This window comes from Anguilla anguilla, chromosome 14 (assembly GCF_013347855.1).
Source record: "Anguilla anguilla isolate fAngAng1 chromosome 14, fAngAng1.pri, whole genome shotgun sequence".
NCBI lineage: Eukaryota > Metazoa > Chordata > Actinopteri > Anguilliformes > Anguillidae > Anguilla > Anguilla anguilla.
The window spans coordinates 15,730,562-15,753,741 of record NC_049214.1 but is presented as its reverse complement, the minus strand read 5'-3'; the positions used below and the strand labels follow the sequence as shown (position 1 = coordinate 15,753,741).

The 23,180-nt window shown below is 37.7% G+C and overlaps 1 long non-coding RNA gene across 3 annotated transcripts in view; it reads left to right on the top strand.

Moving 5' to 3' along the window:
* LOC118212587 overlaps positions 1-23,180 on the top strand; it is a 68,685-nt gene that overhangs the window by 17,230 nt on the left and 28,275 nt on the right. For all 3 annotated transcript variants that reach the window (XR_004762273.1, XR_004762275.1, XR_004762274.1), the window contains exon 3: positions 17,899-17,977. This is a non-coding gene — a long non-coding RNA (uncharacterized LOC118212587). The remainder of the gene's footprint in view (positions 1-17,898; positions 17,978-23,180) is intronic.

Genomic DNA, 23,180 nt, shown 5'->3' with positions numbered 1-23,180 from the left:
TATCCTAAAAATCTAGGCAGGTGAAACAATGGAATGATTTCTGTGTGCAGAAAACAAAGAGGAAGGTTGAATTAGAGATCATTGATTGTTATTGGAGATGGGGAGGTAAGACATTACTAATTGGTAGTGATTTTTTGTGAAACATAATCATGGCTAATGAATTGCATTGCAGCTGGTATTGGGCATGGCAATAATTGTTATCGAACCACCTCTCTACTCTGACTCAAGACAAGGAAATGCCTACACCATAATAATGGAGACTGCCACTGTGCTAAATTTTGACATTACAGCTTCATGATGGAGCTTCTTTGCAGTCTTGCTGTCTCTGCCACATCCAATCCTCATTGTTGCAGTGAGGAATGAAGATTGGGCAGATTCACTGCATGAAATGAAAGGAAGATCTGGACAGATTAAGGATAAGATTTTCACCCTTTTGTCTCCGTGATTCATTTTGGTGGAACACAATGACACTGCGCTTTAGTTTCATCTGAGATTGATCTTGCCTAGGCAGTGCCAACTTCATAAAAGCATGATTTAATACAGATGCAGGCCTGCTCTGAGGACAGACCCAACCAATGAATCAGCTGTAATGTGTTAACTCTATAGAGTTTGGTTTGAAACCAACTTCTTACGTATGTCATCATTTTTCACTTTGCTAGCTATTTTTTTGGGGGTGTAACAATATTTGAGACTCTGTCCTCTTCTGTCTATTTCTTCCCTCAGGTTTCAGAATTAAATAAAAAAAGCTCACCACCATTTAGTTGTTTCAGAACTTGATAAAAGTTAAACGAAAGGGCAAGAGGGAATGCTCCACGGCTGTGGTTATGTGTAAATATAAATGCCTGCATACAGTTGGCTATTTGGAATGCTGATAGGCAAACAAAATGGGTCAGAATTATTATTATAAATGAATACAGTCATTTTCAGTCTCCCGGCTGCAGCTATATTCATGCCAAGAGCTCCCCTGGAGTCATTTTCCTATGCAGAGCTGGACTGTACTGATTAAAGGGAGCTGGTAATATGCCTGAGGGTATGAAACCTGAGAAACTGGGACAGGCATTGTGTGTCTGACATAGCCAGCAACTTTTTGTCTGCTGATGATACCTTCCCTCCCAAATCTCTGTCTCTATAAAGACAATTAAAAATTCATTGTCACAATACCCATTCCAATTATATTGTCCTCCAGAGGGGATAACACTCATTGTGGCCTATCATATAGTCTTCCTGGGAGGTGTGGAGCATATCTAAAAAGAATATAATAAAACAGTTAATTTCAGAGCTTTTTATATGATTGACACATCTGACCCCAACCACTGACACCGTGGGAAGATGTGGTGATAACCTGAAAAGCCAGGAGACCTCTAAAAAGACGTGATAGTGAGGAAAAGCATACACAGGGATACATGAATATGCAAACTAGCATGTCCGTCCAGCAAAGAATATGCACATAATTGTACCAAAAACGAATGTAAATAGTCCTGGGACTCTCCTAAAGACAGAATGGAGTCCAATAGGACAGATTTCCAGGCATTGATTCAGATTGAAGGAAGGACAAAGAAGAGGGAAACAGAAAAGGCAAAGAGGAAAATATATATATTGACGGGAAATATGGGAGAACAAAAATAAAATAAAAATGTAATTTCATCCTGATTGTACTGCTGGCCATACCCAATCAGCAATGTCATTACAGGTATTTTGCCTCAGCTGTCAATGGAAGAATTCCAGTAATGACATCACTGATTTAGATGTGGCCAGCAGTGCAACCTCGTTGAAATTTTCAACCTATAGGGAGTGCTGCAACTACAGTTTCCTGCCCTGTGTCGACTTACTCGTTAAGGACAGCTGAGGCTACAGGGAGGAAAGGACAGATTTGAGCTAAAAGGAGGGAAAAGTTTTATTTGCATCATTTCAGCTGTACACATGAGCTGCTGAGTAGGCTAGGGGAGGGGCTGACTTCAGTGACCAATATGACCACTCCTCCCCACTACCAACATTCCAAACAAGGTAATTATGCAGTCTTCACTAGCAGGTTTTTAAGGCATGTCAACACAGGCAACATTGTAGGGTATCCCTATGCTGTAGCCTAAAATACTAAGTACATTACACACTAAATCTCACAGCAACAATTGTTTATCCCTCAACCTCGCTGTCATAAAGAGGCCATATCCCAACCTGCTATCTTCCTTTATTCATGCCATCTCAAACATGACTTTGTATCTATCATGTATTGTTTAAGTGTGATTAGTTAGCAGATAAGCATCAGCTTGTCAAGTACAGTTTGCTAGTGCTTTAGCTTGCTTTGTGAGTACACCAGTTTGCACAACAAATCACGCAGGCTAAAGCGTCAGTGTCTCAAACAAAGGCATACTGTTATATTGTGTCCTTGCAACGAGGTTAAGGTGTGAGTTGCTGGAGAACTTTATTCACTGCTCATCAAAATCATTCAGCAGCATTTAATATTGATGAAGGGCTTTGTAGGTCAGGCTAGATGGGCTGGAAGCGCACTAGTGAAGAAAAGGGCAGTCTAATGTTTGTTCACACCTGTGTCAATGTCAATTAAAACTGACTACGGTCATGAAATGTCAAGCACTGTATGAGGAAAAGCTATCTGACACCCTATGTCTCTTATATCTCTTAATGATGCTCTAGAGGCTCCATGCTGCCTACAGAGTGGTTGCATCACTAAAGCCCCAGACCTCCATTTGAAACCCTCATTTATATTAGAAACTTTGAGCAGTTTAAACTGTGCCAAGAATCTGTTCAGACAAAGGGAAAATGGGGTGTGGGGGTATTATTGTCCAGTTAATATTTTGTGATGTATCTGACTGAATTTACAAATCAAAGTTAAAGGGAGCATGAGAATGTGACTGCGTTACAGGTATATTTTGCGAGCAGCCTCATTTTCCCAATTAGCAGCTTTCTTTCTACATGTCATATGGTGGCTTGTATGGAGAGCATGGTCCATGATTATTTGCTTTTGATTATAGCTAGTTAACTAATTGGGGAAGCCTTCCTTCAGATTTCATTGCAGCATCACCTTAGTCACTGTTTCTTTTAAAACAAGGAAGTTCAGCAGTCTTAGTCACTCAAGCTCCATCCAAACGCACCACAACAGCTGACCCACTTTCAAAGTAACTGACTTCTTCTAGCCATGATAGCAACTGGGCAACTTAACATCAGCATTTTTATGCACAACCACAAGCATACTGGGATGTTAATTGCTCAATTAGCTCAACACATGTGGAATCATTTCAATATACTTTGTATCCCTCATTTACTCAAGCGTTTCCTTTATTTTGACAGTTACCTGTGTTCTTAACTGATGCTGCTAACAAAATAACATTTCAGGGGCATGTATGATTAATATATTGTTACTTGTTTTGAGAATTAAACTTGATAGAAAGGACCAGGTTTAGCAAGGCAAAAGGTACAGAGCTAAAAAATCAGCTTACATGTGGCCACAGTCAGCATGATACTGGAAGAAATGTTTTGTGAAATATGTAATTAAGCAGAATTTTTTAAGAAACACTGCTGTCACCCACAGCAACAAATATTCTGGAATACATTTAAATTCACAACTCAGAATTCACACCCCACATTTAGAAAATTCTTGAAATACATATTCATTCTGTACAAAGAATTGCAGGCGTAGGTGGTGGTGCTTTTCCTTGCAAAATAAGTGCTTAATAAGATAATGTAGTTAAGACTACTGAGTAATCCAAGACATATATATTTTTTTTATCCTTTACCACTTTTATCATTTTCAGAGTGCTCACACAATTATTGTGAAGTTAAAGTGCTCTGGGCCATGACGCTTTAAACAACGCATGTCACATTTCAGTTTTAAAACAAAACAAAACAAAAAAAAACTATGCATCAGAATAAGAGAAACCATTTCTCTGTGCAATAGCCACTTATATTACAAATGCATAAGGGAAGAGTCTTTATAGTGCAGCAGTAGCATTTGCAGTTGAACCTCCTGCAAGTGGAATGATGGGTATGCGAATGAGTTAAAGAAATAAACAGGGTAAGGGAGGAAGGGAGAGGGGTAGAACACTCTATATCTTCAGTATGTTTCGGAAGCATTAAATTAAGATTTGTGCAATCCCTCCTGATGGCTATCAAGTCTAAATCAATAAAAATCTTGTGATTTATTTATCCATTTATACACAATCTTAAAACATTATTTGTTTATATCCGTACAGCAGCCACCAGCTTCCACTGAGTATCAGATCAATGCCAAAACAAGCAGGAGGTGTAAAATCCTATTCTCCAGTGAGAGTTGATGAGCAGCAAACACAACCACCCCCCCAAAGACACGCACACACACACACACACTCACAAACACATACCACTCTTTCCTAAATATAAAAAGTCAAAGCTCTCAGACTCAAACTCACATCTTTTCTATCCATTTTCTAAAAATGACTTTTAGTTTTTTGGCATACTAGCAAGTGGGTGTTTGAGGAAAACTTGCTATTATCACTGATTTTAGTTTTAGATTTTTGATCTGATGCAGAATTGAATTATTTCTAGTTTGTGTATGGGAACAAAATGTTAAATATTATTTGTTATTCTCCCTGAAAACATTAGAAAATACAGTGCTACAAGTAGCCATGTTCAAATTCTTTAACATTATATTTTGAAGTAATCATTTTAAAGGGGAGGTTCCTAATTGATGGTCAGTAATCTATACCCGTTCATCCTGTGCCCGTATGTATACAGAGACTACTTTCTGTTTTCATTTGATGGTTGTACTGAACAAAGGAAAATTATATACTATAATAATTTGAACTTAATACGTTATGAAGGATAGTTAGTCCTGGTTTTTTTATTGTGTGTTTCACACTGCTTTGAAAATTGTATGGCAAGTCTCTTCACAAAGATAATAGGTATTGTAAGGCATGACAAAGACAAGGAAATTCATGGCTTCTCATATCCTATTTGCAATGCTTTGACAAAATATGACGGATCAATTCTGTTCAATCCATTGTTATTTTAAATTGACAGAGGCAAATTATTGGCCTAACAGTAGCTCTGGCTTGGCATCTTTTACAATTTCTCTACTCAGGAAATCATCTTTCTAATATAATTATATTTCTTTTGGTATTATGGTAACAGTGACAGACTGTATTTTCGTGGATTTTGTAATATTTCTTTTTATAACTTGACAGCTCAATCCAACCACCATAAAATATGACTTCTGTTTAAAATTTGTATGGTTTTCAATGAGGTTTTGAACAGATAATTTGCATGACAAGCAGTTGTGTGATGTCTTTCTGTATTTTCAAAAGAATAGTGTTCCTTTGTAACCTTGTGTGGCTGCAATCACTCATACTGAGGGGAAATAATCAAAACAGAAGCAAAATATATGGCCAGCTTATGAATGAAAAATGCAGAGTGTGTGGCTGTGAATATTGCATCAGACTCTCATTACAAACTCTTTCTCAGGACAATATGTGATTTACAAAGTGCACACAGAAAGGACCTGAAACATTTCTGAGGTCTAAAATACAGGTTTAAGTCTTTTCTCTGAGCTGGTCCTTGAGTTTGCTGGTAAAGGGAAGCACAGGACTGGCTAAAGCTTAAGCAGGTAACCTGCTGATTTCATAGCAGTTTTCTTCTCTTGCCATGTTGTGTGTGGGGGTGGACCTTTTCTCATCAGTGCTGGCAGCTGCCACTGCTGAGTGGAATGTGAATATTCCTACTTGCTAAAACAATTCTACACAAAGAAAATAGGACCCACAATGTTTAATTTATGTTTATTTTATGAATCATCAAGCTTTCTAAATGGATCAATTCCATTTTTTTTAATGTTTTGAGGTAGTAACAGACAGTTTAGATGTTGTGACCTTGTATTTAGAAATGTGTGTGTGTGTGTTTGTGGACATGCATGTACAGTAAATGTTTGTGCACATGTGCATGGAAGTAATAATATTACTGGACATATCTGCCATTTTTTCTCTGAACAAGACCATTTTATTTTCTCATCTTTTGTTATGAATATATATATCCGAGGATTAAAACATGGCAACAAGGATTATTCATCTTTTCTGAAAGCCGATCCTGTCATTGTCAGCACACATTTATATGACATTAGCACTTTAACACTGACAAAAGATTTTTGCTCTGTAATGAATTACCTTGAGAATATTCAAAATGGTAATGGCATAAAAACTCTTTGAAAAACTACTCTCTGTATTGTCACTGACAACATGTGGTGAAGAATACAACATAACATGGTCACCATTGATCAAAATTATGCAGGATGTCTGAATTATGAGAGCGCTGTAATTGACCTGTGGAGGTTTAGATGCTGGATCAAATGTGTTTTTGCTTTCCAGAGTCCAGCTACATTTTTAAAAGACCATTTATAACTTACACAAACTTTTAAAAAAAATAATTTATTTTTAAATAAATGGCCAATTTAATTGTACTCAATGGAACAAAAAAAAAAAGAAAAAAAAAACATGCTGTGAGAAATGATGGCTGTAAGTAATGCTGTTTTAAGTAAGAATAGATATATTCAGAAAGATTTCAGGAAGTTTAATCTGTCGTAAGATTAGTTCTATAAATGCACAGAACAAGCACGAATAGTAGATGTATTTTTAACTGTAGTTAAAAAGTATGGCTGATGGATACTGTCTCTATGTTGTCTTGAGTAATATACAGTATATAAAAAAGGCTTCAGTTTGGGCTTCTACATTTCAATGACTGATGACTTAACACTGTAATTATTACACATGGCACATGGCTATATCATTGATCCCTTAGTCAAATGTCTGTGCTTGTGGTCATTAGCAACATTGGCTGAAACCCTAGGAAAGGTGTTTGATTTGTGACATAAGTAGCTACAGATGCTCTTGAATCGATTGCACTAATGCACTATCATAAATGTTGCATCTTCAGGGGCTGCATAGTGCTTGAGGAACTGGACTTCATAATTAGAAGGTGGCTTGATTGATTCTCAGGACGGTTGCTGCCACTGATTGATGTTAAAAAATAATTACATTTTCCTAACTGTAAATAGGAACTGTATACTGGATGGTGATTAAAACCAACAAATTTAAACATATGAGAAATACATTTGAAAGCTACTTTATTTCATATACAGAGCTCAGTAGAAAGACCTAAGTGTGAGTGTGCGTGTGTGTGTGTGCTTGTGTGTGTGTGTGTGTGTGGAGATAAAAAAAGAAATTAAAAAAAGAATAATGGTTAAGTGGTAACGCTGGACTGGAATCCTGAATGCACCAGAAAACTTGCTTCCCTTCACTTAAGGGACGTGAGCCTGGGTTTCCATGGGCGTGAGTGTCTGATGACAGGGTGATTGTGGGCTAACAGTGATGTGCTTACCTCTGCCAGAGCACTGCTCGGATTGAGGCCAAACTGAAGACATGGAGTTGGAGTGGAGGTGGAGTGGGAGTGGAGGTCGTGGAGTTTTCTTTGTTTGCAGTGTAGCTAGGTCCGGCAAAGTGGCGTGGGCTGATGCTTCATCCCTTTGTTCTTTTGTATTTGTCCTTTGTGTATGTCTGTGTGTGTATATGGTGGCGTGCTCTGGTGAAGCAACTTCCCTCTGTAATCCCTGTATCTCCAAACTTAACTTAAATTTCCCATAGGGCAAGAAGTGATCTAAAATTGGACACAGCAAGGTATAGTAACAGCTGCCAGCTGGCTCCTGCTAAGACATAGTGATATGGTGTAGTGATGTGCCCTGTTGAAAGCATATTAGTTACCATAGCGTTGCCTAGAGAAGAACAATTTTATTTGGTAGGTTTGTTCTTGTCTTATTGCGCAAGAGCAGCTCTGGTTGGGCACCTGAGGTTTGCAGTGAAAAGAAGTGTATGCACATGCTACAGAGGAGAGCATCTGCTTGTCTAGAGACTTCTTAATTTATGGATTTTATCAAACAAAATAAAATTTAAAAAAGTGATCAGAAATAATTGAATAAATGTACACTGTAGTATAACTGTATAGCAACGTATTTATCTAAACTGGATACAAAGCTGTGTCCTTGAAAACCTAACCGAATAATTGCATCTACTTCTTAAAGCTCAACTGCACATTGCAGTTAATGGACTGTAGGACTCTGGGTGAAGTGTTGCTGCTGCTGTTTTTCTTTACTTTCTGTTATTACATTTTCAGATTTGGTGTTTAAATATTTAAGAAATATTTTATATTGTCACTTTACAACAGCATTTAGAATCACATTACGTGGCGCAAGGGCTTAATGCACATTCTCCGGCACAATGGAATTGAGTCAGATGGACAGCAGGCCACCAAAGTGAATAAATGCCCTACCAAATATTTTAATCATCAGCTCTTGAGATGAGGGAACAGGCTCCCTGTGGTGGGACAAGTAAGCTGTGCTTTGAGATGTAAACACATAGATTTAATTAATGAAGCCAGCGAGTAGCATTGCCGAGCGCTCGTATAAAGCCCTGCTGAGAATCCTGAACAGCTTGAACCAACTGCAAGGATGCCACAGATGCACAGTGTCATCTTTGAAGGCATCTGTCACATGCAAATCAATTTTTAAAAGATTCCCTGCCTAAGAGATCATCGGATTCATCTCGATACTCAGTAGGAATGTGTCTGATCTCGCTATACTTCAGATACTGTACTTTTCTCGAATGCCCTTTACACGATTGTCCTGTCAGCCAGAGTGACCTTTTCAGCAATAGCCGCACTGGTGTTGGAGTGGATAAGTCTTAACTGCACAAATTGTCTCTCCCCGGGAACGCTGCACAGCAACACGGCTGAATCTCCTCGCTAGTTTCTGTAACACGCTGTCAATGGCATCCACCGGAGAGCAGCCGCCCATGATAATGGCACAGATCGAGAACAGAGTGTACTGCGGCCCAGCGTGCAGTTGGAAAGTGAACGCATGAGAGATCCAAGTTTGACAGCCAGTACCTTGCGATCTGCCCCCGCATCTTTTGTTTCTGGTGCAAACACAATGCACGGTATGGAAACAGTGTAGGCTGGAAAAACAGAATTTTCCACGTTATGTACTTGTGTCTTGCAAATGTGACCTTGTATTGCTGAACGCACCTGCAGAGACATAACACTACAGCGTAGTTCAGCACCTCGTATGTACTGCTTGAGCAGCTTCCAAAGTCTAAGGAGTCCATGAATGGTCCTGCAGGGATGGTGTGTTAAATTACTGCAGCACAGACTAGCCTTTCTCATTCTCATCACTCATGTTCTGTCACGCTCTGCTTTACTTCAGCATTGGCTCTCCGGCATCCACAGCAACCTACTGTTTTGCCCTCTGCACTTGCACAAACTGTCTCCCAGATATCAGCTGTGAAGTTTGACATGTTATTTATTTTTTTATTTTCCAAGGATAATGGCATGCTATCTCTCTGGGCTACTGTGAGCACACACCTTTCTGAAGTGATTTCTCAGTATCACTGCATGCAGTGGTCCAGGTTGGATACATTTGTTGGTCATTAAGAAAGAGCTATGAGACATGCTTTGACATGCTTTCCATATTTCCTACCAGCACAAATTAACCTTTATTTGGATTCACATAGAGAATACTTTATCGAGTCACAATCAGTGTCCATATAATGAGCATAATAATTATGCTTTCATTAAAAATAATATATATATATTTTGAATGTCTCAACTGACCCCCTTACAGTACCTATTTTGTTGTTACACATTCATAACCATACAAGACAACATCAATTCTCACATAAATGGAAGGTGATCTTGCCAAAACAAATTGATTATCTGATCTTTGTTAATGTTTATATTTTAGAGGCAATGTAGAGAGAAAATAATGAAAATGAATGAACATGAATCCTTGAAATTTGTAGATTATTATTTTTTAAAAGAGGATGTGACCAAAGCTTACTATGTATTGTGTGCACTATACAAGTTATCCAACCTTTTTTATTGCCATTGTCATATCTGATTGACAAATGATTCAATATAGAGCCAGCTTCCAGTTACAAAACCACAGTATATTTAAATGCACTTTGGAGCAAAGTCACCTCTGAAATCTGAATGTGATCAGAATGCAATTAAAGCCAGATTAGGCTACTGTATGTGAAAGTACATTCAGGGGGAACCATCACCAGATTACTGTTTGGTTGGAAAAACTGCAGAGAAACATCTATCACTCATGTACAAAAAACTGACGAGAAAAAAACAACAGCCACCTGCAATATTATTCCCATTACAATTATGCTTCAAATGAGGAAACCATAGAAAGTTTATTCAGATCTGTTCCCTCATACTCACCAGTTGGTTGTACAACACAGTTATAAGTACTGGCTTAGTGAAATACGCAATATGCTTCTGTACTATTGACTGTGAAAAACTGCTCAATTTCCTGCAAGCCTTGGAGCTAAGTTCTACCCTCTGAGAAATCTGTCATAAATCACATGGTAGGACATGCATTAAGTGTTGCTAATAATTAACTGATGTATATCTCAACACAATATATATGGAAATCTATCATAATAATGTATGTGCTTAAATAGCTACTTGACATTACATAATACAGTGCATACAAATAACAAATTATAGTTGTGTTATGAAAACAATGATTTTCAGAATGTAACCTTCAAATGACTTGCCTTCATGTGCTTCAGCAACAGAAAATGAAAGTAAGACTGATTCTGATGTCTTGCTAATGTATTTTAAACATTATTTTGTTTAGTCTGGCTACCCAACTATCTCAATTGCCACAACTACTATAGTATATGACAACTATAATTGCTTCACGATATATAGTAAGCTGTGTGAACTACTTAACTTCTTCCCACTTAATTTCCTCATGCAGTGAAAAGTAAGTCAACTGCCAATATCCAAATCATAACTTGGCCTGGATATAAAGATCTATGAACTTCATAAAACTGCTGTTGATGTCAGACAAAATCAGTTTGGGCTCTTGAGGCCAAACTGTTGGTGGTATGCTTTGTTTTCTATAACTGCAATTTACAAAGTGAAAAGGTTGTTTGGATTTATACATTAATAAATTCAAGACCCAATGGAAATGTTTGATTGCATATGTTTCTCAGATACCCTGGTGTTCATTGGAAGGAACAAAAGCAACTAAGTAGTCGCACTGCCCACCCCATACTTTTAATTTGATAATTACTATGCCAAGATCCTTCAAAAGGTCAGCAGAGTGAGATGATCTTGTTAATAGTCAAACTCCAAAGTTCGAGAGATTTCAATATAGAGTTAAAGTAGAGAGATCTGTTTTTGTTCTGTTTTTAAAGATTTGTTTATTTAGAGATGATTAAAATGCATCAAGCAAAAGTGTAACAAATCAGTCTGATGAAAGATTAGAAATAGGACAAATAGAAGTTGGATAATTGAAAGCAGTGATTTACAGTACAGAGATGACACACTCGTTCTGGAGCTGCTATCAAGACTAGAATACTAGATTAGTGATACATTAAACAGGAATGTATTTGGCTTGATTGCATTTGTATAATAATAATAATAATAATAATAATAATAATAATCTGACTACTTCCTTGGAACAGCGTTTTGAACATTTTCTTTAATTAGTTGGATGACAATATCTCCAATCGTGCTAACTGGCCAGTTTGTTTGTTAGTTAAATCCCAGTCCCTATCTGTTTGCTTATGCTGCAATTTATGAGATGTAAATTTCTAACAAACAAAAACTGTTTGCTTATGGAAAACAGCCCCACAGCCAAACATCCAATTTTTAATACCTCTACAGAAACCCAAATATAATCAGCCAATATTTCCTTAAAGGACAAATTAGATGCTATAGGAAAAGCCGTGGAGTAACACTATCACCCCATATATCGACAAAACTACTAAGAATTCTCCACAGGTATATGTCCCCCAATCTGAAAACTGTTTTACAGGGGTTTTGAAGTTTTGTTTATAGGTGAAATGACCAGAGAAGGTAATAGAAAACAGCTGTGTATTTCAAATATAGCAAAAGGTTGTTTTGCATTGCAATTCAACCAACCCAGTATTTTTCATGTTTGAATGACAATTCAGGCTCCGGTGCTTTCAGAACCCAGCTGTTCCTTGTTTGTCTGCTCTCACTGTCCTCTGCATTACTGTCTGCCTAAAGCAACATGTCGAGCTGGGCTTCTCACCTTCTCGTTTTCTCTCTGCTCCACGACGGATGGCCCATCAGCTCCACTTCCATTTTTAGAACCATTTTTAGAGACCTTTGTTTCTTCCTTTTCTTTTTGTCAGGCACTGCAGAGGGAAGTGACAGCATAGAGAGTAATGAACAAGGAACTGTGAGTGACACGTTCAGCTGGTGACACAGTGATAGCATATTTTTCACCTGTGGGTTGTGAGAGAAAGATGAAGGTACCACAGAGACACTGAGTCCTGTCGAAAGCAAAAAAAAAAAAAAAAGTAGATGAGTAGTAAATTAAAGATCTGTGTTTTTATATTACCACAGTGTTGTATCAGGACAGAGCTTTCCTTCCTATTAAAAATGCATCTGCCTTAGCAGTGGGGGAGGGTGATGAGATGCAGGGAGGTTCTGCCCTAGTATTGGAAAATGGAGGACAAAAAACTCCCAAATACATTTGTTTACAAAGGGATGCTTAAGATGCATTAAAAAAAATAATTAAAAAAAACCAATAAAAACAGGTGCACATTAGGTAACAGTGGCACAAGTAATATGCATTACATTACATTACATTACATTACAGGCATTTAGCAGATGCTCTTATCCAGAGCGACGTACAACAAGTGCAACAGTTCAATGTGCAGAGGTGCAAAAGAAACACACTAGAGTGAAGTAAAGATCGTAGTGCCAAAAGTGACCACATAGATCAGGACTCCAACCCTGTAGGGTAACCTGTTCAGCAATGCGCTCTTGAAACAAAATTAATGACCTGATTGGGAACAGCTTTGCAGCTGATAGCAGACTCACTTGGTTACTAGACAACCACTATTAACATACCATTGCTAACCAACTAAATAGTTAGCTGGCTCTCAGACTTAAAACTGTAGATGTCTGTAATATCTAAGCTGTTACGCAAGGTCCCCAAGGCTATGGCCCAAACAGAAAAATTACTGTGATAGGGGTGTACAGCACTGAATAAATCTTCTGTACTTTGTAAGGCCCACAGAAAGAAGCACAATGGATTGTCTGTTTGAAAATAATAATTCAGTAGACATATGGTGCAGTGGGTAGCACTGTCGCCTCACAGCAAGAAGGTTGTGGATTTGAATCTCAGCTCGGAGCCTTTCTGTGTGAAATTTGCATGTTCTCCCCGTGTCCGCGTGGGTTTCCTCCGGGTACTTCAGTTTCCTCCCACAGTCCAAAGACATGCAGGTAGGCTAATTAGAGACTCTAAATTGCCCATAGGTATGAATGTGTGAGTGAACGGTGTGTGCCCTGCGATAGATTGGCGGCCTGTCCAGGGTGTATTCCTGCCTCCCGCCCAATGCATGCTGGGATAGGCTCCAGCACCCCCTGCAACCCTGCTCAGGATAAACGGATATAGATAAAGGATGGAATACCATATATGTTCCAAACCCCCTAGCAGTCTTTTCTTTTTAAGCATATTTTTATTCAAATGAAAGGTATAGCATCAGCATACAATTCTAGAGCGTAGTTTTTTTTCCACCATTTTTTCCCCCCACCCCTACCAGTCCATTCTGAAATTAAAGAGAGTGATTAGTTGCTAACATAGCCATGGTTTCTTGAGAAAGGAATGGACTGCTAGACAGCCTTGTTGCTTTATCCTCTCAAGGGGATACAAGGCAGAAAGGAGGCTGAATAGTAGGCTTTCCCCAGCATCTGGCTCATGCCAGTGTAAGGCCTGGGTTTACAGCACATTTGATGGCCATTTCACTAGCTAATCCAGTCACTCAACATGGCATATCCCAACCCCCTGGCAGTCTATGCCTCTTTCAGTGAGTCATGGCTACTTGAGTAACTCATTGTGCCCTTTTAGATTATTATTCACTGTTAATGGAATCACACTTAATATCCAACCCCACCACACAGTAACAAAATATAAACTTCTGTCATGTGATCATCAGTTTTATAAGTCTTTGTGTATGGCCTTGAAATATCTTTGAAATTTCCAGCATATGGAACAACTAAATATAATGAATTGGTTCATACAGTAGGCTATGAAGCTTGATGAGAAATGGATAAGTTAGCAGAACATCACACAATTTGTGGTATTTAAAAATACATGCAAGACATTACATGGATTGAATATTGAATATATAAAAAAACCTACCAAAATACATTATAAATACTATTTTCTGAAAAGAAATTATGAAAACCTTTTGAAAGTGATAGGAAGTGGGTCATTACTAATTCAACTGTTTGACAAGGATATGAGGTTATTCCTGGGTCAGCACAATTTTTGAATGGCACTAAAAGGACACACTAGATGATATAGAAACCTGTATATGTATAATTGCATGCAGGTTACTGCCAATTACTAATGTTCAGGAGTACCACCAGGGATTTTAGGCACCATTTAAAGATTTCACATTTGTGCATTCTAAGTGATTCCAGGACATACCATGTTAAATGTGGCAGTGCTGTATTCATTTTACTTTTTTTTTTTTTTTTTGTAGAATTTACTGAACATTGTAAATACAATGGTGAATGGAAATTACCCTTGGGATCTGTATACTAATGATGATCCTGGACTAAACCAGAGGAAAGAAATAATAATATGGTGAATACCCAGAGTTTGTAGCTTAATATATAGAAACAGTGAACAAATTAACATGTACACTGAAATAAAATTGTACAAAATCAAACTAGATATTTTATACTATGCTATTAGACAGTTCTTGTACCATATGTTATTAAAGCCAGCTGTAATTTCATTTGGTTAGAGATGTATAGGACCAAGTGTGAAATTTGGCACAGAACTCCAAATCCCAGCTGTGTTCGGAGTATCAATGATGGCAAACAAATTTTACCCAAGACACCAGCCTGCTGCTGATCTGCTACGTATTGACATATGCAGTGGCATTGATTGGTTTTGCTCAGCCTGATATCATGGTCAAACATGGATTTTTCCAGGCTTAGTATAATATCAATGTGTGATGTCTGAGGTTATGCCACATGTCAATATTAGTCCAGTCAAAAATCTAGTTTTTGCGTAACAACTGTTTGTTGCGTATTTGCATATGCCCATTCAAAAATATTATATACTAATATTAATATATACTTATATAAAATATACAATAATTTTATGATGACAAAGAAATCTATTTTTGAACAATGAAATTGCACAAGTGGGATACTACATGAGAAGTTAGTTGTTATACTCTACAAGATTCCTGATAACTAGTTTTTATTTATTTATTTATTTATTTATTTATTTATTTAATTCGGCATCTAACGTGGCCATATGATATTTGGCCTGCAATTGCTATTGGTTGTGATTGTCTACATTATTTATTAAATATTGTTTGAGAAATAAAAACTCCAGCCCTGCTAATCAGACCATCACAAAAATCCAAAAATAATGTGATTCAAGAACAAAAAGACAAAAATATTTTTCCTTCTCCAGGGTGCAATATGGGCCCCATCCAAACTATGTGGAAGAAATAATCCAAAAGAGACAAGGCAGCCTGTCCCTCATCCATTCCTGACTTACTGCAGTTGCCAGTGCACATTTTATAGTAAAACAAAGCAAGTGTGAATTCCAGCTGGATCCTAATTCCACTAATCTGGGAGAGGCCTGCTTTTGTGACATAGTTAGGCCTGCAAAAACCAGATAGAAACGCGACAGCATGAATTTACTTCTCTGCAGGAAATGGAAGTTTTTGAGCCACATGTGCACAGCGAGCATCAAGCATAATAGAGTTAGGGCAGGGTTGCTATTAACGGAGGCGAATCCTCTAGTGATTTGTTGCAAAGCCCAACTCATTTAAATATGCTAGTCACTGACAAAAAAGACAACCAAAAGATAATTGCATTAATAAAATAGAATAAGGACATTAATGGGGAGGAAAAGGTTTGACCTGATAGCTAACTCTTCAGAATCAACAGTGTCCTTTGTCTTGTTCTTGTCTATGCTGTCCTTGCAGGATTTCTGTGAGGTGAAATTCAATTAGAGGACTTCTCCATGCTTTGATTAACATGCTCTCTGGGTGAGAAGGGAAATCACATAAGCATGGATTTCCTGTAAAGGGAGACAAAGGCACTATTTTTACCCAATCTGCATTTTAGTGTGGTTATGAGAGCATGCATTTTAAGAGCCTGAGTGATTTTGTTCATGTTATATACACCGATCAGCCACAACATTAAAAACACCTGCATTTTTCTGATTTAATATTTTATTTTCTCTGTTTGTAATCAAACAATTCACATGTGGTCAAAGTGCAGACTCGGAGCTTTTATTAAAGGGTATTCTGATACATTTTGGTTTCACCATGTAGTAATTGCAGCACTTTTTACACGTAGTCCCCCATTTCAGTGTTTTAGACAAATTAACATAATGCCAAATAAAAGAGTCATGTTTTGTATTTGGTTGCATATCATTTGCATGCCATGACTTCCTGATGTCTGTGACCTATCGACATCATCAGAGTCTGGATATCTTATTGTCAGGTTGTCCTACAAGCGATACAAAAACCCTTTGCATTTGAATGGATCTCTACGGGGATTGGGAGGTGGGACTAGATTCAGCTGTAAATTATGCTATTACAGTATGGAACACATTTGTTGGCTAAATGGCTAAGTCATCAAGGGTCCAAGGTATCAAATGAGCCACAAACCACGGTGCTGCTGCCAGATATGCAGTAGATACTACAAGCATTGTTTCTCTTGATTAATTTTCCTGTTGAAGTCAATGGAAAAAATATTCAGGAGAAACAATGGTTGTAGTATATACTGCAACCTTGGAATTATTTTTCTTCAGTGATGAAAAGCGATGCCAAGTTGGCCTGTTTTTGTTGGACCTGTACGTAACGTTACTTTCAGCTAGTTACGTTATGCAGCTAGATGCCCAGGGTTGGGTAGCTTTTGTATCGAATTCCATTCTTCCATCAAGATGTCTCCCCCCTATGGGAACTGCTGTTACTGTTTATACTGTTTACTACCTTGGTAATTCACCTGCATTTGTTTCAATGAGGTAAACTGAATTCAGTACAGCATGCATGCTATCTAGCTAACGTCATGTGAAGCCAGCTTCATTAACAAAGCTAACAACATTGCTAACAACTTTGAAAAGGGTACAGATAACTTCACAGAAAAAGTCATTCACTTTACAAGTACAGTATATTAACTAGCTATGATAGACCTATGGCCTGCTAACGTTACTTATTCCACACATGATTCCGTGTTTACAATGTCGGTAAATGTCCAGGAGGATATTTCACTTAGCAGAATTACTGAGTTAGCTGGATAACTGTAGGGAGTAAAACCCAGAACATCTCGTTTTACTTTGGTCCATGTTTCAGATTAGGGAGGGTTCCAAGTTTTACTCAGTGCAGATATCCGGCTAACTCGGCAATCCTACTTCGTGAAACAGGGCCCAGAATAGCTAAATACCAAAAAGGGAAAACATAAAATAGTTACAATAGCACTAAGTGGCTTCCGTAAGATGTTCCCACACGCTAAGGGTTGCACTCAGTGTAAAGATGCTATTTTCCCTCTGACCACCTCACCTCTTCTTGACATTTTGTTTACAGTGCTCAAGGGTGTGTCCTCAACAGAGGTGTGGGTGGGATTGAGGACAAAGGAGCAGTAATTTTTTTTACAACATGACAAGCAAGTACTAGTACAGGGGATTCATTGAAAATAATGAGTAGATGAGGGGGATTTTTTTCTTTATTGATGGGCTTTTGATCTTTCTGATAGATCGGCTGGTGATTCTACATGCATTCAACTTAAATATTTTATTCATGCGACATTCTTACTTGTTTCATTATCTTCTGTTTCTAAAAGGAATCATGAGAAACAAGGTTGGGGAGCAGGAGAGGAGACGAGGATACAAGAGCAGATTTATGCACTGGAAAGCACTCAGGTATTTCAGTTCACTCTGTTCTTCTTTTGAAGCATTGTTTTTCATTAGTGACACTAAGAGCTGCAGCACACGCAGATCCACTATAACACTTTAGTTTTAACTATACATTTTGCTTTGTGAAATTGCAACAACAAACACAATTTGACTGAATAATTCAATAAATTGAATGGATGAACAACATCCTTACTTCATTACTTCCTCTTTCTTTCCTATTTTTTCTGACTTTTCTTTTCCCTTACTGGTTAGATGTGCTGAGCTGGCGAATGTGCAGTCATTTCAAAATCACTTCCACAAAGGACACCTCCCTGTATTCTCTGCTGAAGGAGATTTACAAGGATAAATCATGCTTATGTCCTCCATTTACTAAACAATTTAAACATTGCCTGTCATGACAGCCAATTAGCCACTTCCAGGTCACAAGAAGAAAAGTAGGTGAGGATGGCAGGAAGGAAGGATGCATAAAGTATTTGAATCTTGCCTTGCTCTCCACCCATACTGAAAAAAGGTGTCTAGTTCTCTGCAGTTCATTCAGGGATAGCTGTCAAGGCTTTAAAGAAATATGATGCGATAAAATTGCTTAAATGCACATTTTCCAATGCTATCCCCTATACAGACGACCAGCCTCAGCAACCCAATCTGAACTATTTACAGCCTCATGCAAATCTGGCCAGAGTTACTGCAGTGCAACGCTGCACATTAACGTCCGCAAGAAAAAATATACTATGACTCTGTCATAATGTACTGCGTGAAAATCCACATGACCCTGGGGTTTTTGAAAGCCAGTCTGCCACAGAGTAATTCCCATGCCTTTACGGAGACAGTACAGCCAGTGAAAGTGTCAGTGATCCACAATGACCTCTGCAACACACCTGAATACATCAATGTCCAGGGCCCACTTTTTTCAATATCAAATGTGCGTCCCCAAAACACTGCAAAGAATATGTGGTAGGACACTGGTGTCAGGTGTTGAAAAGGTTAAAAAATCAATTTAGAAGGCTTCAATTCGGCAATCTATAAAGCAATCTATATGTGTAATAATGCATGTGAAGACAATACATTTTTAAAGGAAAGAAAGCATTTTGCAAATATTATACTGAGTGAAGAATGCACACCTGCATGCAGCCCTCCAAATGTTATAATTTTTTACATTTAGGCCATACTTGATGATACTACTACTACTACTACCACATATTCTAATTTAAAAATGCAAATTGAACATACTGTATCCTAATTAAATGATGAGTGAATTGGCTGATTGTGAGTGGCCTATAAAAGGCGTCAGAAATGGAAATTATTTACAAATACCTTCTATGTTATAAAGAAATCTCAGATTTAAATAAATATCATTCCTTAATCAATGGATTCAACTATGATGCTGTCATGCCAGGACCAATACATCATTACTGTGTTTCATGGTCAGTCTACTAGCTGTACAGTACATTGACTCAGGAGGCCTGAAGATGAGGTAACAATGCACCGTTCTGCAAGTGATCGGGGCCGCTCGTTAAATTATGACCGTGTTCAAGTGCAATGTTAGTAAAGAGGGTTTGGGGAAATGACCCAAATTAATAATGCATCATAGAAGGGTTCTTATGATGGTTTTAGTGCTTTGGGAAATGGGAGCACAGGTGATTTTGTTTTCAAAGGATCCTTTAAGCCATAATCTCAATGAAACATACTGCCTGTATGCTGTACTCTAGCATTTTGCTGAGACAGGGGCTGCTTTTTTGTGTTTGTTATTTGACTATCATAACCATGGGACTGTGAAATGAAACCAAAATGTGTTCCACACTGCCTATTTGAGATGAGACATCTTCAACAGTGCACAGCTGTGTTTCCTGATTAACTTTACTCTTGCTTATGAGGAGGAATCAACCATTGTAAGACTTTCACAGAACTGCAAAGATAATCTTGAGAACATTTTCATAGTCAAAATGTAAATATGGCATTTCAGCATATGTCATACAAGTCAGAGTTGAGTTGACTGTAATTCAGCATAAATATCAGATACGCATTACAGTGAAGTTATGATTGAATAAACACAAAAAACATCCTCCTACCTGTTCGGAAGTACAGCATGTGAAAAATAACCACATTATCCCTCATCATTCGGCAAAATTTTCAAATGTAGCTCCCTCTATGTCCAGTGTATGTGCATACTCAGATCTTGGTAAATATCAGTAAACTTTACTGCATGGAGGTGTTAATAATGTGTGAGAGAGCAACATATTCTGAGGCAGCAGCAGCAGCATGTGCTGCATGTTTGCACTGTAGTGGTTTGCTGATTCCTGCTGATTGTAAGCTGGGTATCCTGAGGGACACCGATAATGCTAATGTCCTTGAAATCAGCAGTACTGCACTTGAACAAGATTTTCAGTGAATAACTGCCCCTATTTACACCTCCTACAGTTAAGCCTTCATTTATAACGTGCCTGAATGCATAACTATACTTCATGTTGGGCCATGTGCTGCACCGTGATTACACAGCATAGAGGCATTCACTCCCGAAGGAATAAATGCTGAACTGCATTCACATCTTATTCAACTGCCTCATTATTTTATGTTCCACATAATTGCCCGCATGCTTGCTAGATGAGGAAGGACTGCCAAGCATGTTAGATGAAGTGGCACATAAAAGCATGGTATGACATTAATTACAATACCCTGGCATATTGGAAATGGTATTTATGAGGCAGTTTGTAGGTCAGCAGATGTCTACTCATAAAGTTCAAAATGTGAAGGAGGACTCATGCCCAGCATAAGACCTGACGTGATTAAATGATTGCACACTGTTGCTGGAATATGTGTTGCAAGTTGCAAGAATGCATATTGTGTCAATGAATTTGAAATATATGGAAAATAAATATTGAGTGACATCAGGAGCCTTGGTGATGCTGTTGGTTTGTTTTAACCACAAGATACAGTTCTGGGGATCACAAAGAGTAAATTTTCAATCACTAGATTGTTGACGGTCTATGCTTATTTATTTATTCAGTAAATCAATTTGCCAATAATCTGAACTTCATTTGGCTGTATTAATCATATATAGGTTAGCTCAATGTAGCACAGTAATACTGTTTTGTAGACTTCTGTCTATGGTTAAGCAACTGAAATTCTAGAAATCAAAAGTGTTGGAAGGGGTCAGTAAAAAAATATTTTAAAAGATATTTGTTAAGTTTAATAATAGCATACATAGTTGGCCATATTAAAATTTAGAAACCAAGTCCAATTCCAGGATTCAGGCATCCAATGCTTTCTCAGCTCAACTGTCAAGTATAATTTGTCTCTCCAGCTGAATAAGCATAACGGTGCTCAGCATCAGCCTTTTGCCCCGTTCGACTTTTTAAAAGAAATGTTGGATTGTCCATGGTTAACCCAAGCACAGTCATTAAACTTGTCATTTTATGACTAATAATTGTGTGAACACTCTAAATATAATGTTCAATACTATGATTACGAAACATATGCTCATTTTCCCAGACATCTGCTTGAACGAAGAGGGCTTTCATTGCTCAGGTGTCAGAAAAGAGGATTGATGGCACCACAGACTCTAATGGGGAGAAGTGTACTTATGTATTACACAGAAATACTATCCCAGTAGCAGGGCTTGGTGATATGTTGAATTTTAATTTAATATTCAATAAAATTGTGTAGGGGATACAAAATGAAGCTACATGGAGAACATTGCGTTATTTACAACGGCAAAGCAAAAACTGACCTAGTGTTAGCGATGTTACAAGATGTGTGAAGCTGAATCAGATACTGGGGAGGAAATTAATGTCAATGACACTGACTATGTCAGGAGAGTGACAGTGAGCCAGAAATACAGAGACAGAGCAACAAAAAGGAGTTGTCTTTCGGCTACCGATACAGTGGTTCTGTGCACAGCTATTCCAGTTGGTGTTAGTCTATGAAATCACTGTTAGCCATTAGTTATTACATTTTATATAAATATATATTACGGAGACTCTGTTACTAATGTTAACTTGCCTCGTATCTTACTCCAATACCCCATTAGTCAAAACTCCCGAATAGGCAAGCATGCCTTGAGACCATTTTGACCTATAAACCCAACTGAATTTTCACTGGGTAACGTAACAGTAAATCTAGCATAAAGCTAACAATAGTTTACATTCTAACTGGTTTAAGAGCGACAAAAAAGACGCTGTTTACGTTGCGTGACCAAACCATTTTAAAAAGTGAGGGAGATAAATTTGAGTTTTTTCAATTTTCTTCATGTAATGACAAATAACCAAAATTGGTGCTAATTATATTGAATAAAAATGAGAAGGAACTATTTTTTCCCAATAGAATTACTGTTTTCATGGAATAAAAGAATTAACAACCAGAGTTTTCCTTGACAACACTAAACCAATATAATCAAAGGGTCATGAAAGAATATCTCAAATCAATAAAGGTACAAGTAAGTAATAAACAGTATAATCATTGTTGGTAAATGTTGTATAAGGTAGCCATGTAATAAGTGGGATAATCCCCTCCGAGGTGGTCATCTATTGGGAAATATTGACCTTTCTGTTCGGTGGGTTATTCGCCTCCACAGCTTATCCCTTAATCAACAATCCTTGCACATTATTGTGAAATTTTTGATAATACCACAATTAGTTACATTTTTCAAGTTGTGTTAATTTGTATTATTGTCAACATTGCAAGTGCTGCTAACATTTGAGAAACAGTTTAAAGTACTTTTTCTAAGTATCTGTAATGAACAATACTATTTGCTGTAGTTTAAAGGCATACTACCTATGCAGGCTTTTTAGGTCTGCTGTGGTCTCGTGTTTACAATCAAAGTCTCTTCCATCCTCAACCCCATTCTCTCACTTCTATTTTATATTTAATATCTGTTCATATAACATTTATATTTTTGTATCTTTGTTGGCTGTTGGCATCAAAAAAAAAAAAAAAAAAAACTGTTCCAAGGTTGACTCTGCTTTTTGAATGAGCTGTGTCCCACTGGGAGGGCAGTTATTTCCAGTGGTAACATTGGGTCATGCCATTGAGCATCACTCAAGCCAGAAACTAGACAGACTTGTGTTCCTGGCTAAAAACTTGTAAAAGCAGCTCAGCAGCCAGAGAAGTTTGCCTTACACAAGAGTCAGGATGCATGCCCACCAACATGAAAGGGAATACTTGGAAAGATTACTTAGTGCTTAAAGAAGCCATTTTTTCTGTTAATTTGGACTTT